The 13,886-nt window shown below is 38.2% G+C and overlaps 1 long non-coding RNA gene across 4 annotated transcripts; it reads left to right on the top strand.

Annotated features, from left to right (window-relative positions):
* Positions 1–4,372: 4,372 nt before the first annotated feature.
* LOC121949717 lies at positions 4,373–13,006 on the top strand. 4 transcript variants are annotated; one of them, XR_006106287.1, is made up of 4 exons: positions 4,373–4,424; positions 4,665–4,731; positions 5,183–5,315; positions 12,751–13,006. It is a non-coding gene; the product is annotated as an uncharacterized LOC121949717 (long non-coding RNA). The 4 variants fall into 4 exon arrangements; XR_006106285.1 differs by lacking the exon at positions 12,751–13,006 and adding an exon at positions 8,238–8,559; XR_006106288.1 differs by lacking the exon at positions 12,751–13,006 and adding an exon at positions 7,552–7,630.
* Positions 13,007–13,886: the final 880 nt, after the last annotated feature.

The following is a 13,886-nucleotide window of genomic DNA, read 5'->3' as shown; positions in this document are numbered from 1 at the left end:
AACATGATTCCTAATAAATGCTAATGTTGCTGCATGTCTGCTGTGTAAGTAGGCTACTACACCAGAGGCCAAAGATTAATTACATGCAGCTCAAAGAGATTGGAACACCTGCTGGTTTTATTTATTTATTTCAGCTGAAAAAGTTGTCTTTGATTTTCAAGTCACATTGGCTTCCTCTTTTCTGGATTGTGGCAGAAAGGTACATGCAATATTGTGATTGCATTTTGGCAAGTTATTGTCTATATAATACTGACACATTTGTCAGTGTGATTAAAAGGAATTTTTGAACTGGCACTGTATGAGGTACTTATCCATGCATACATATAACCTACAGTAAGTGGTGGTTGGTCCACCCCCAATTTCGAGAGAGAGAGACGAATACCACTACAGCAATAATGCTGTGAACACGGGGAGCAGCAAAACGCATTTTGCCACTTAGAGAAATCTATCAGTTTAAGTGTATGCTATATTTAACACATATTTCACACCACTTTACTTTACCATCAAAAAGCTCTTTCCAACAGGAAACTGAATCCTTTACATTCATATATGCTCTCTTCAAAGTCACCAAACTCCTTTTTCAAAAACAGTAATTTTACCTCCCAGAACACGGGAGTTTGCCGATCTATGGCTGCCTCGGTCAGTTAGTTTTCTTGTGTTATTGTGTTACTTTGGTGAATCTGGACTAAACAAAGTCACACAAAAACACTTAAACAAACCAACTGATCAAAGTTGCCAGAGAGCATCAACTCTCCTGTTCTGCAAGGTATTATTATTGTTGAGTCTGGTGGCCTTGAAAAGTGATGTAACAATTTAAATTTTCCATTGGAAAGGGCTGTTTAACAGCAAGGTTAAGTGATGAAAATATTTTTTAAATTCGGCATATACTACACTGATATGGATTTTTTCTGTGGCTAAAATATGTTTTGCTGCCACCCCCCATTCCACAGCAGCACACTGCTTAGCTTCTGTGTCACTACCCCTGACTGCTTTTCCAAACTGGGAGTGTGTCAGCCACCATCTACTGTAGGTAATAGTACACTGACTATGGCTATCCAAAAGAAAATTTTGCTTCTGACAATCTTTTTTTTGCCTGAAAAATAAATTAGCTTCTTACTTGGAAATTACTTAATTCTGACCTGCATCTTCTCAACCCTACCTTAGGAAGTATAAGGAGCAAAAGAATAAATCAGCAGGAGTTCTTTTGCTGTGCTTATAGGCTTCTCAGAGGTTTCTCAACTCTGAGAACAGATAAAATACATGAGTTGAGACCTGTTTTCTTTTGAATCTTACTCTTATCTCAAGAGCAGATTATTTTGAACAAATACAGATTACTGCATTGAGAGAGTAAAAAGAGTATTTTAAGACCTTGAATTAAGATCAGAGCTAAATTTAAGAAGTATAAGAACATGGTGAAAAATCTCATATTGATGTTATATTGAGCTCAGTTATGTCTAGGAAAAATAGGCTGGACAAAAAAGAGATCTTGTTTAGAATTTTCCTTTTCTTTGGGACAAGAACCTCATACAACCCCACATTAATAAATCCAAACAATCCCTTTAACGTTGGTCAGCTGACCTCCAAGCAACAAGATAACAACAATCTCAGAAGAGATTGTTAAAATTTTGTCCACCAGAAAAAGTATGTGCAGATGATTTACTTGTTATACATCATTTATAAATGCGACCAGAGAACATCCTGTTCCTCTTGCTGAAGGGTAGCACTGGTACACCAGATGTGTAATGGCTAAGGAAAAAAAAAAACACTGGGCATATTAGATTCAGGTGAAAATGTCACGCTCTGCAGAGGAGCTTGGCTAGGTCTGACATCTCTGGGGTAGCCCTACAAGCCCATACATTCCTTTTAAGTTAGAGGATGGACACCTGTAGGGCAGAGCCTCAAAGGTCAGGATGAAAACAGGACCTGGCCTCATTAAAACATCCCCCGCCCTTCAGGACAGCTCAATTAAAAACCTCGTGCTGCGCCATTGATCTGCCAAGGCAAGCCTGAGAGTGGGGAGATGGGTTACATGGAGGGCGAACAGAGCTCTGCAGGGAATCCACAAAGCTGTGAAAAAACATGGGACCATAAAGCTCACGTACAGTGTAGCGAGAAGTGTTCATAAATTTGTGTGTTTTATTTAATTTAAATATGAGTGCTGGAGTTTAGTCAGCACATTTAGTCAGCTATCTTTTAAGAGATTGGGACACAAATGGTGGGATACAAAAATTCATATATGGATGTGAGCTCATTTGTTTGTGAAGAAAAGAGAATAATTTAACAGAGAGGGAATTAAGGTTGACATCCAGGGAGCAGGCGGAATATCACTGGTACAGGATCAGGAGGGGTGTGGTGTGTGTGTTGTTTTATTATTTATTTTTTTATTGTGTGTGTGTGTGTGGGTGGGTGGAGACTCACAAAGGCAGGTTGTAATGACTGATGGTTCACGAGGTTTGCCTGAGAAGATTACATAAGGATTGATTGCTTGGAGGTGTCTCTGTCACTCTTCATCCAATAAAGCCCCAAGATTAACGACTCAATGATCGACCCTGATTGTCTGTCTGTCATTCAGTCCACAATTCTCTTTCATCACCTGCTCTGAGAATCGGAGCTCTTAAGACGCTGAAACTATTTAATCTGCCCGTTTATCCATCCATTCATCTTCATGTGCGTTGGGATATGCGGGCGAAGAATTTTAAAGATTACAGATGAAATGAGTGGTTTGTACGTGCAAGATAAAATTTCTCTGAAACATCATTGATTTCATGATACCACTTTATTAGAACAGCCCCGTTACAGATGGAAAGCGCTCCAGCCGAAAAAATTCAACCTGGTTGATGAGCTATAGTATTACAAAGCCCAACTGAGGTAGCACTGCACACTTTACACAGGAGCGCATGTTCCCAAGGTCCTGTGTTTCCGAGATCTTGATTCTCTTAAAACGATTCTTTAATGCTCCAATGTGTAGTATTTCCAGGGATATACTGACAGAAAAAAATATGATAAGTGTGCTTTCTTGAGTGTATAATCACTTGAAATTCAAACTTATGTGTTTTTGTTGTTGTAGAGTGAACTGTTTATATCTACATAGGGAGTGAGTCCTCATGGAGATTGCCATGTTGCACCACTATGTTTCTATTGTAGCCCTGAATGGAAAAACCAAACGTTGGCCCTAGATCAAGCCATTCAAGTTTTTGTGTCAGCCACCATTATTAGAAGTCCATCTGCTGTTAGCAGCATTGAAGTTGGTTGCAATCTGCAATTCACAGCTTTTCACCACCAAAGCCCCCTAAATCTGACACAATTCACCTTTAAGAAGAACTTACAAAGGGTTTTATACTATCAGCAATGTTTTTTCCCTCAGCCAAATGTTCAGAGTATGTTTCCCTGGGTCAATATGCAAAAATCACTCACCTACAGTTTATAGTCTTTGTTATACTCTTTGAGACCTGAGCCCTCAATTTGCTAGGAAGACCGTTTTCTTGACTTTTCTGGACTCATTTAAAGCAGCCATCTCCATGTTGTTGTTTTTTTTTTATATTTAAACTGCTAAAATAGCCTTTAACAATCTCTTACAATGTTGGTTTGTAACAAGAGACACATGCTCAAAACTCAGCATAAGGCTGGACGAGGCCCTTGGGAACAAAGGACCCTGGGATGACACCTTTTACACCATCCTGTCGAAGCTCCTCACAGTCTGGTAAAAAATAATCTCCCATTAACTCCCTGTGCACCAGGGAAGACACGCCGCTGTGTCTGCTTTCTCCTTTGGCCAACAGAGAGAGTTTTCAGCAACACTGACTGCTGTGTGGGGAAATACCCACTCCAGACCGTAACATTTGGGATAATTGTTCTCTGTTACAATCAAGCTTTTGCACTTGATCCAGTGTGTTTGTATCTTTGGCTAAAGACTAAAGCACTAAAGACTTTCCATGCCTCTGAGCTTGGTCTCAGTCTGGGTTGTGCTTTTAATTATTTGATTGATTTTTAATCTAATTGATTTAATTAATTTTGCACTGGCCATAACAAGAAAACAACAACAACAATAAGTCTTCAGCCATTCCAGCAGCTCTGTGATGCTTTTTTGTTTAGATAAATCTAAAGTCAGCAAGTTAAAAGGCAGGTTTACCATGTTCACAATGTGTGTTAGCGTTCTGCTAATTACTGCTTGCGCAGATAGAAGTATCATCTACCTTGCAGGTACAGTATTTGTTGATAAATCAACGCTAATGGTGAAATAAAATATCTGACATATGTAACAGAGTTAGAAATATCCTCATGATGAATTCCCTCAAAATTGATGTGCTGGTCCTTTATGTGTATCATTTGGAGTCACCTGGCGGTTTAATAACGCAACTGCATAAGAAATGTTCCTTCTGGCGCACCGTACGTGCTTGTCAAAGGAAAATACTCCTGAGCTGAAGGTAGGTACCTGTGAGCTATGTTGGTATTACAGTATTTGTATTTAATGCTTTTAAGTTGTCTGTGACATGCATTTTGACAATAGGAATTACTAGAACGTGGTCTGAAAGTTGCAGACGCTAATGTGTAGAAGTAGTAATTTTATCGATACCTTTCCCTTTGTTTACTTATGCTAATGCTAGTTAGCAAGCGACGCGGCTGCTAACTCACACGAGCCAATGTTTCCGCTCTCTGTTACACAGACCTGGACGCTTGCAGTTGCCTAACACACTTTTGGTGAAGACTGTGTGCTGCTGATTGTTATGCTAGGTAGGTTTATGTTAAATAAGTGTTTCGCATGTTGTCATTGTATGAATCCTGTAATTCACGGTTTTTGATATATTGTGTTTTATGTGAACAATGTTTTTATCAATGTTTTTGTTGTTGTTTTTTTAAGTGGGTTTACATGCATGCTCTGTTTTATATTCCATTCATTTTTAGGGGAAAAGTGTTTATTTTAAAGTTGTTCAACATAAAATAGCTCCTCCTTCTGCGTGCTCTACAGAAATGCATACATGATACCACTATATAGTCACATATTTGTTTAAAAATAGAGCGCAGGTGAAAAGAATATAATAGCATTGCCAAGTGAAAATATTTATTATATTAGCTTTTTGCAGGAAAAAAAGGAAAATGCTCCTGAGCTGGAGGTAGACTTGGATGCGTCCTGTTGCCTAACACACTGTTGATGAAGACTTTATGCTGTTGATTTTTATGCCAGCTCCAGAATAAAAAACAAGCCAGAGTGAGAGCCAGCCCTGTGTGGCAGTGCCATCCTTCCTCACCACAGACATAAGGGGACACCTCCACCATCGCTCAACAGATACACGCTTACACATACACAAGAGTACAAGGTAAGGGATCAAAGCACTTACTACAGTTCATCCTGAGGGACACATGAATGCCAAATTTAATGGCAATCCATCCAAGAGATCCAGTTTGAGTCCAACCAGTGCTTTTGTTTGTTGTCTCCTCCCCCACCCTAATTTATGCCATCGCCCTACTGTCAGAATCTTTTAGAGAGGTGTGAATTAGCAAATATCTATCCAACAGATCAGAAAATGACAAATAACCATTCTGGTGATCAATTTACCACTGGGAATCATAACATCGGCTACTGCATTTTGACATGGAAATTACTGGTATAGTCCATAGCCTGTTTCTTTTTATATATTGCCATAGCAAAAAGAGCAGATTATCAGTAAAAAAAAAAAGATTTGGAAGAATATGAAAAAAAAAGAGCAACAAAGCAATAAAGACAGGCAATAGACTGTTGTGTTCATTGAAAGCAAGGCTGGACTTGAGTAGCTGCTTTGCTGCTGGTGAGCTCCTAATGCAGTGACCATGACAAACATCTGTCCTTATTTAGAAGCTGTTAACCTTTTTGTGCAAGCATTTCGCATCCATTTTGAGATGAACAACCATTATTCACCTTCTTTATTTATTTATGAGAGTCCCCGCTCTCTCTTGACCAGCCAAGGACGGTAATGCATCTGAGCAGGTGTGTCTGAGCTGACATACAGCGTGGGCCTCTCTACACCTAATATTTATATTCATTATGTAGCCTTTCTTTAATGCAACTAAATTATAGCTGTGATGTACCCTGTGCTATAAAAACAGCTCATTGTTTGAGGAATTCTCCTTTTTCCTCATCTTACCTAGAATCAAAGTCATGAATGTCTTAATTTTCTTTCTGTTTAAATGAAAATGATTGGTGAGCTTTTTTAAGTAACATGATCAAATTATATTTTTCTACCTATTAAAACAGACATAAAGTAGCCATAAAACACACAAAGTGCACTCAGACACATCAGATATTAAACAAATATTAAACGCATCTTTGAAGTTGGAGTTTACAGGACAATAGATACAACTACTTCTGCTACAACCAATAATATTAATATCATTGTCACTGATATCCCAGAAGTCCTTGCAGCCTGAGGACAGCTGCATTTCTCTTCCTCCGCATGCTTTTGCTCATCATAATGTGTCACTGCTTCTGTGTCTCAAGCCAAGTGAATCGTGAGAGTTGATTTGAGTGGACTATTGACAGAAAAAACAACGGTGTGACCTTTCTGGACTTGTGATCATTCCTTTCTCCATGGGGACCTGGGACCATCACCCAGACACTCTTATGGCTGATTAGCTTTTGAGTGATTTTCAGTGCTGTGCTGTTGATCTGTACATTGGAATAATGGATACACTTTTAGTGTTTTCAATTAAAATTCAATTCATTTTTGTTCCTACCACGGTTAATTTAGACTGCTATTTGAGATTTAGTCCTAAGACTCATTTATACTCCCTCTAAGTATGACCTATAGGGTGCTGAACGTGCCAGGTGTGGCACTGTTTGCAAGATATCTCACATTAGGCAGACAGCTAAAACACAATAGACTGAGACGCTTTTTGAGCACAAGTATGCTTCCAAAGGGACAAATCATTTACATATCATCAGAAATGCACAAAACTAAAGTAAATACCTGCAGACTCCTCTCTGTGAGCTGAAGGTGTCTTCGATAGATAATAAACTCGACAGTCACTTAGGTACATCAGTTTCTGATTTGATCATTTCTGATTGTGATCTGCATCACATTATCATAGCTATTGTTTTTAGGTCTTTATGATATCTTTCAAAACTGCATTTTTTTCCCATGCATTTATAGATAATGTTGGGAATGCAAAAATAAAACAAGCTGAACAGTGCAATAGTGCACCTGAACATTAACTGCAACTAATTAGCCTATGTGGTAGTTTTCAGTATGCAACTATCTGCTGATAGACAAGACAAGTAATTCTGTACACACAGCCTACCCATACAGATCTCTAAGATATATTAGAAAAAGTGAAAATGAAAAGCATGTCAGATAGTGGATGTAATTAATCTTATTTTTTAATTATTTGACCAGTTTATTCATCTTCTGTGGTGTAACTGGAGTTTTACTTATTACTGCCTCCTAACAATGGATGTATTTTCTTGCATCACATGCATAACTGCAATGCATTGTGGGTGATATAGACCCCTGAATTGACCATCGTCGTTCACGTGCTCCCTCAGCCCTCTGAGAGTTGATCTCACTTAGATCTTTTCAGTTTTACAGACAATTGGAATGGCCTTTAAGGTGGCAACGGGAATTCCCTGAGGGCAGGTGCCGAGGGGCGGTGAACGAGGGCATGTTGAACAACTTTTGGAGCACAGCGCCTGTGTGATCAAGCAAGGGAGGAGTTGATGGCGAGATAATGATGAGAGCAATGAAGCAAATAGTTCACATGTTTTGGATCATGCTGAAAACATAACTCCAGTATAAAGATCATAACTCATGGGGCGTATGTGGGTGTGGGTCTGTCCCTTTTACTTCTGCAGATACATGACAATATGAGGTAATATACAAAAGACAATATATGTAACTAATTAAAGTCCCATCAAAACATGCCCGTTTATTCATGATTTTTTGTTCTGTTTTCCTTGTTTGAAATGATCACATTAAATTAAAAGTATTATGTCAGCACATGCCATCTATGATATAATAAGTGCAGAAGATGGAAAGTAAGGAAGCATAAGAAGGAAACAACTCCAATAGAGAAAAAAAAGGTCGACTAATTAGGAATTTGAGCAACCTTTTATCACGCTTGTTTTTCTTTGGCCATCAAATGCAGAATATTTAGGAGCTTTAACATATATTTTACTGGTAATAAATATCTATTTGATTTTATTTTCTTTTTTCTTCCTCATTGTCTGGTGGCTTTGCACCTCCTCCTCCTCCTCCACCCACCTCCAGGCCCTACGGGAAAAGTCCCACGAGTCTGCGGTGTTGACGTCACCTGTTCATTACGCCAACTGTTGTCCAACAGACGGACCTGTTTCTATGCCACCAAACAAAAGCCTCGTCTCTGTCTCCTGGCAAAATTAAACTTTCAGGCCCCTCAGGAGAGAAACTATTCATTAGCGAGTGACTCACTCACATCTCTAAGTGTGTTCACATTAACCCAGAGCTCCGTTCTGTTTGTCTTAATCCTTTTGAAAAAAAAAAAGAACTGGAGTGTGATACAGTCTTTACTCGACTCACCAGTCAAGTCAAAACATCGAGTCACTCAAATGTCCCCCGAAAATGGATGAATCAGGATATGAATAATATTAAGAGATGATTTTACTCTCAGCGTTCTCAGCATTGACAGATCATTAAAGCAGAGATGACTGATATTTTTACAATAACAATGTATTAAATGGCAATGTGGAAACAATGTGATAGGGGTGGCTTGTTGTCATGAACCAAAAGAGAATCATCACTCAAGTGTGCAGCTCATTTTTTTGATTGGAAAAACTGTAAAAACCCACTGCACACTGTATGCTCAGCACCAAACAGCAAACAGATACAGTTAGCGACGAGGTAGTGAACATACCAGAGCAGCTGAAGAGCCAGATATTTCCCTCAGGAGTTCATAGACCAAACAAGAGCTGAAGCAGAGTGAATAATGGAGTTATATTCATCTGGTGGCCAGAAGCACAACTTCAAATGAATGATAACTGCTGATTTTGGAAATAAGCAGCTGTTTGCTCAAGGGTGCCAGTTTTGTTTCAATATTGGGGGAGTTGGGGGTCCTCTGCCAGGAATGATTGAGTGTCAAAGACCTTATCACCTGCATTCCAGTAAAATTTCCCATTTCATTATTTGCTTTTCTGCATTAGTTTATGGTATAAATTCCTTTATTTTCATCAAAATATAGGTCATCTGCTACTTAACTATTCTTATTATTTTTGCTTTATTGTAATCTTCATCTGTGTTTGCTAATAAGTTGTTGTTTGTTTTTTTGTTGTTGCAGTTTTTAATTTTTTTTATGTCAAAATAATTAGTGCCATAAATATATTAAAATTGGCTGTATAGATTTGTTAAAAGATTTAACTTTATATAAAAAAATAGTGGAACATCTCTGAGGGCCCTGTCACCAAAATGGTTTAGTCTGGACCTGCAATAGCATTCATCAGTAAGCGCGGCAAGTGCGCAGTGATGCTTGTTATGCTTGGAACAACAACATACATTGTCATGTCTTAAATAAAGTTATTATTATTATTATAATTAGTGGCCAAAAAGATCAGTAATTGCAATAATTTTGCATAAAAAGACAAAATAAAAAAATAAAAATAAATCATATTTTTAAAATATTTCTTTCAGTCATACCAGAATTTTGTTTTTTAAACTTTGTTTAAAAAATGACCAACAAATCTACATCTGTCTGTGCACAGCCAAATCCCCAGTAGAAGTCCATCCTAGCACAAGTAATTTCTTGGAGATTTGTGATGAAATTTTCTGTCACCAGCTTACATAATTGGCAAAAATCCTCTGACTGAACCCTGAATCCACCATGTAGTGGCTGCTTTCTGCTTGGCCTATACACTGCCTGTGCAGACAGTTATATGGATGCTCCAGCAAACCCCTGGGGCACAATTTGTGGCAGGCCGCATACACCGACACAAACAAGAAGGTATTTTAAGTGCTTCATAGTTTAAATGTACCTTCTGTGTTGCGACTTCATGTTTCTCTTTGAGTCGTTAGCTTTCTTGTACAGTTGTGAAACGTACCTCATATTTGCATCCATTACTGGCCACTTGTCTTGTGGCTGTTGATGTATCCCCACTGGCCAATAGAAGTTGATAAAAGTTATAAATTTATTGATGTTTCTTCACAACACAGAGCTGAAGTCCTGTGCCGCTACTAGCTTGTTCTGCTTGCTCCTGTGAATCAATGCAATCTCTCATTAGTATTTCTGTCATCGGTCTTTCTGAAAAGGCCACCTTTTGTCCTGCTATTACAGATAGTCTGAACTAGCTGTGACCATGTGACTCGCCACCAGACGCACCTCATTCTGTTGAGTGGGTGACATTTAATATATGGGAAATGATGTTTGTTAAAGACTAAAAACAGAAACATTAAATAAAAATCCCATCCCTGTTGAGACAAATTGTGATGAACCACATACATACCGCTGAGTGGTTATGTTTCTGGGCTGAGATTTTGGTAATTAGGATTATCAAGAATGTCACTTTCATGTCAGTTTTATGCACTTCCAACTACAGTAGGTATCTTTTATAGAAAATAACTATTTGTCAAATTTTCTAAATCCCTCACTAAATCCTGACAGTAATATACAACATTTAACCTGGCTCCTCATAGTTCTCTTAATGACATTTGTAAGAACCACAAAAACAACCAATCAGAGCCAAGAAGAGTCTAATACAGTGACAGTGGAGCAAGAGGATTTTTTTGTGTCGTGCATTACTGTCAGGATATACTGACAGTTTCAGCAAATATAAAAAGAAGCCATTTTTATACCTCCGCACAGGTGATAGCTGCGGCCAGAGGGAATTATTTTCTTGGTTTGTCTGTCCATCCCTAGGTACGTCCAGTTCTCGTTAACGTGATATCTCAAGAATGCCTTGAGGGAATTTCTTTAAATTTGGCACAAACATCCATTTTGACCCAACAATGAACTGAATCGATTTTGGTGTTCAACGGTGAAAGGTCAAGGATACTATGACCTCACAAAACATGTTTTTGGCCACATGAATTCATGCTATGATTATGACAAAATTTCAAATAAATGTCTAATAGGATAAAATCATAACGTGATGACATTTTATATCCGAAACGTCAAAGGTCAACTTCACTGTAATATAATGTTCTGCAAAAACACTTTTCTGGCCATTACTCAGCATCACATCTCATCAGATATTTGGTTGGATTCTGAATTGGTGAGGCGTATATTTTATATACCTTTAAACTGTGCTGAATGTATAGGTGTTCTGTGCTGCTGGTGGGAAGATGTTGTGATACTCAGTCAAGTTTATGTTCATGTGTTTGTTTCCAGTTCCTGCCGTGCCTTTTTTGATTACTGCGTGTGTTTAACCTGTGGCTTATTTCACTGACCCGTGTGTAGTCAGTAATCGGCCCTTGTTTATTTAAGGTCCAGTGTTTCCCCCATTCATCTGTCAGATTGTCATCGTCACCATGGTGTGTTTATGCTCTCCAGCCTTTTTCTTGTGTTTGCTTATCTGGGTTTTGACTCTGCTTAGCTTTATGGACTTAGATTATTGTGTGTTTTCAGTGAACTAATTTTACTGCCTTCACTGACTGCCTTCACATGTATGATTCCTTATCACAAAAGATTTGGATCTAATAAACTGGTGTTTGGTGCTTTTCTCTGTCACTGGTGCCCAGTTTCATACTTTGTGACAGATGTGTGTGACGCATCCATGTTTTTACAGACATGCATGTAAACTTGAGGTGCAACTTCACTGTTGCGCGGAGGCACAGAACTGTGAGACTGTAATTCTGGTTTGTGTAAGACGCATAAACTTACACATGAAATTGTCTGAGGAGTTGAAGTGGGTATTAATATAATACAGGTAACCATATTTCCAGTGGCCTCCCGTTCCCTCTGCTGCTCAGTGATGTTGATGTTTTAAATCATGATTTGGAGACAGCAGGGCACAGTCTGCTGCCTGCCTTCATCTCATCGGGTTATATCTTTAATTGGGGTATAAGAAGTGTTTGAATTTGAGTAAAGAAGTGCCAGAAGTCAAAAGTAGCAGCCTGCACAGCATGTACACACAGTTTTTCTGATCATTTTCAGATGCTTTTTATTCATTATTTCACGATTGATAGCTTTTGAAAGTCTGCGTTTAAGTTAAGACAGAAAAGAAAAGCTAAACAAAATAAAGTAGGGAGGGGAAAAAATACTGTTGTGCAATCAACAGGGTACATCCGTTCAACTGTGTCACATACTGCCTTGCTTTTGGCCTAAAAGTGCATCAAGTACTTTACTCTGTGTCACATAACATTTATGATTTATTTATATAGTCACATATTTGATTTATGATACACTGACTGATTTATAAGGTAGGTTTGAGATATGACATGGTATGTTGTGATTGTGACAATGGATCAAGGTCACAGCTGGCTGTTGCCTCTTCACTGTGACCCATACTGGCCTCTGCAGGTCTTTCTTCAGGCTCTTTCTAGTGCTGGAATCAAGGTGACAAAAAATCAATATTTAATCTACAATTTCCCACATTGGGTGCAATAAATGGTTTGTCAATAGAATTGGAAAAATGAAGCTGTACATTTGTAACACCTGACATACTGAAGGTATGTCTCTATAAGTAAACTAGGCTTGTTGTGGTCTATAAACCTAAAAGGAATCATGGGAAGAAGTCCACTATCATAAAAGCACCCAAGAAAAGAGAATATGACAGAAAAAGTATTAATCTAATGGTTTTCCAATGGTTTTCTGCAGACAGTGCCACACTGCAGGATTGGGTGAACACAGCAGGAATGTTCCGAAGCAGAAAAAGAAGGAGCAGAAGAGGGACAGATCGATGGATCTTGTCGCTCTTTTTGTCCTTGCTGTCATGCTGTCTGGCCTTTTGTTGCCTAATGCCAAATGTTATGTTTGTGAAGAGTGTAAGACGAGGGAGACAACATTTCCTGTTGTTATCATTTCTAACATGCAAAAAAAAAAAAATGTTCAGAACAATCGATGAAAAGGCTTTCTTTTCAGAATGATAAATATATCAAACAGTAACTGCAATATCCCTGCTATATAATCACATGTATCAAATTAACTTTAAAAACATTACAATTTAAATATATTCTTAAAGAAAAGTGAACCATTCACCAAATATAAGTCAACCCTTATGAGATTATTTTCACCAAACTAGTAGCTGAAAATGAAAAGTTGTCAATAATGGTCCTCTAATCTGATGTAATGTCTTCAAAATTGATTTCTGTAGTCATTCCACTTAAGTATCTCTCTGAAACCATGTTCACGCTAATGCTAATACATTTTTAAATACCTTTTTCTGTCCATTCTGGCCTTCCAACCAGAGAAGCCTGTTTTCCACCACAAAAAAGGCAGCTTTTCAAAAGTAGTGACCAATAGTGGAGACATGTAAAAATGAAGGACTCACATGGCAGATCAGATTGAGACAACTGAGCTTGTAAAAGGCAAAACTAAATATGTTCTTTTTAAGGATTCTCATCTGTAAAATGATCACTTTATACATAGCTCATTATCAACCTTTACAACCGAGGTCAAGTACTGCCATTTTGAAAAAACAACAGGCTACAGACGTTTTCTGTGACTTTGCTTTACGGTGTCAGATAACAAAACATGTCATGATGCTGCAGCACAGAAATTACAGTAATCAGATGGCCTCATGTAGTATTTATTAAGTTTGCAGTCCTTTTAACAACAGGAGGATGTCAAAGGGACCCCGCATGGTGTTTGGTTGGCTGCACTCAAACACAGGATAAGGCTTGACAAGGATGTTGAAAGCATCAAAAGAAAGGATCCTTACCATGACTGACAAGTAGACTTGTCTTTGTCAAAGCAATGTAGTTTGTTTTCCATATTAATTTCAGATTGTTTAT

This window comes from Plectropomus leopardus, chromosome 11, assembly GCF_008729295.1.
Source record: "Plectropomus leopardus isolate mb chromosome 11, YSFRI_Pleo_2.0, whole genome shotgun sequence".
NCBI lineage: Eukaryota > Metazoa > Chordata > Actinopteri > Perciformes > Serranidae > Plectropomus > Plectropomus leopardus.
The sequence above is the reverse complement of the archived record's forward strand: the minus strand, read 5'-3'. Positions and strand labels throughout refer to the sequence as shown.